Below are 1961 nucleotides of genomic sequence, written 5' to 3'. Positions count from 1 at the left end.
CTAAGTGGCTCTCGCTTATCTTCAATATCTAAATCCTATTTAGTGGTGTCCTAGTAAACTTAATGCTGAAAGAGGTTTCAAATGTCCACCCTCTGTCCTCACATCTTCACTTGCAAATGTTCATTGCAATGAGTCATTGTCTGGTTCATGGCCTCTGGCTTCTGTGACACCATCGTTATCAGATCCTCACCAGAACTCCTCCTGGTTATCTTGTTGTTGTCCTATGTCATGGAGATCCTGCAGCTTTGGATCAGCAGGACTGTTTCTTTCACACATCCCAGCCATTTGCAGATGATATACATTTTGGGGTGGGCCAACTCTGAGCCCTGGACCTGGGCCTGGTCGGCAGCTGAGTTGGTCAGCCTGCCGGCTTTCCCTTATTTGTACCACAGGACAGGACAAGCTCTCTAGCACTGCTTCGGCTAGGCTACCCAATGCTGCCATTGGCAGGAGGCAGGACCTCCTCTCTCTGCTCTCCTGCTCTCTCACCCTCTGGACTGACTCAATCCTGCCTTTGCCATCAAGGTCAGCTCCACTGTGTTGCCCACTCAAGGTACATGGCCCGCTCTCCTGAGTGTTACAGACAGTGAAGGGACAAGGATAGCTCTCTTATTCTCATGATCCCAGAGCCGGCTCTCCCCATTGCCACAGATGGTGAGGGGTGAGGAGGAACTGGGGCATCACCCCGCACCTATGCCACCTCTTGGCACGGCCAGCCCTCCTGATCTCACATCCTCAGGGCTGGTTCTACACCCCACTACCAGGGTCAACGCTGCTATGCTGTCCAGGCAAGGTACAGGGCTCATTTCCTGAGTGCTAAAGCTGGTGAGGGGCAGCGATAGCTCTCCCACTCTTATGACCCCAGGGCCATCTCTTCCAGCTGCCCCAGGTGGTGGGAGCATGAGAGGGTAGGTGTTTTTGTTTTCGATTGAGGCACGGTTTCTCTGTATAGCCTTGGTTGTCCAGGAACTCACTATGTAGACCAGGTTGGCCTCAAATTCAGAGATCGCCTCCGCCTCCGCCTCCGCCTCCGCCTCCGCCTCCGCCTCCGCCTCCGCCTCCGCCTCCGCCTCCGCCTCCGCCTCCGCCTCCGCCTCCGCCTCCGCCTCCGCCTCCGCCTCCGCCTCCGCCTCCGCCTCCGCCTCTGCGGAGTGCTGGGATTAAAGGTGTGAGCCACCACCACCTGTTGATAATATTCTTAAATTAAATTAACATTTAATTTTAATTAAATCCCACCAAAGAGAAAACAAACAAAAGTGTTGGTGAGGATGTAGAAAAGTTGGAACCCTTTTAAATTTTCGACGGGAATGTAAAATGATGCTCCTTCGTAGAAACTTTGTTATCCCTCTAAAACAGTTGCCTTAGGGCCTAGCAATTCCACTCATGGGTGAACAATCAAAGGAACTGAAAATAAGGGCTCAAATGGAAATCTATACATGAATTTGCATAGTAATACTTTTCATGGCAGCTAAAAGGCGGACGCAGCCCAGTGTCCTGATGTCGATAGATTGCCAGACAAACACAGTGAGAGGTGATATCTGGCCATCAGGAGGAATGAGGTTCTGATCACGCCATGATAGTGTACAAAGAAGACTCACACAGACCACAGACGACACAGATCACATACGAGTGCGTCCAGTTATATGAAGTGCCCAAAACTAGAAAGAGCATTAGTGGCTGCTTAGGGCTGAGGGGATGGCTAACTAAGGTTGTGATCTCTGGAGTACAGCTTTTTGTTGAGGCGATAAACATATCTGTACACACACTAAAAACACTGAACTATGAACATAGAACGGTATGGCCAAAGCTGTCTCAAAACACTCCCCATCTGATTCAGAAAGCTTCTTAATTGAAGGTATTCTTTCTGACTGAAAGAACATGTGGGGTAAAATGAAATTATAAAGCTCAAAACACTGGGACTCCAACCAGTATCAACTATGCAGAAAAACCTTTGGCTTGCT

This window comes from Rattus norvegicus, chromosome 9, assembly GCF_021556685.1.
Source record: "Rattus norvegicus strain SHRSP/BbbUtx chromosome 9, alternate assembly SHRSP_T2T, whole genome shotgun sequence".
NCBI classification, from domain to species: domain Eukaryota; kingdom Metazoa; phylum Chordata; class Mammalia; order Rodentia; family Muridae; genus Rattus; species Rattus norvegicus.
This window is presented reverse-complemented; position numbering follows the sequence as displayed.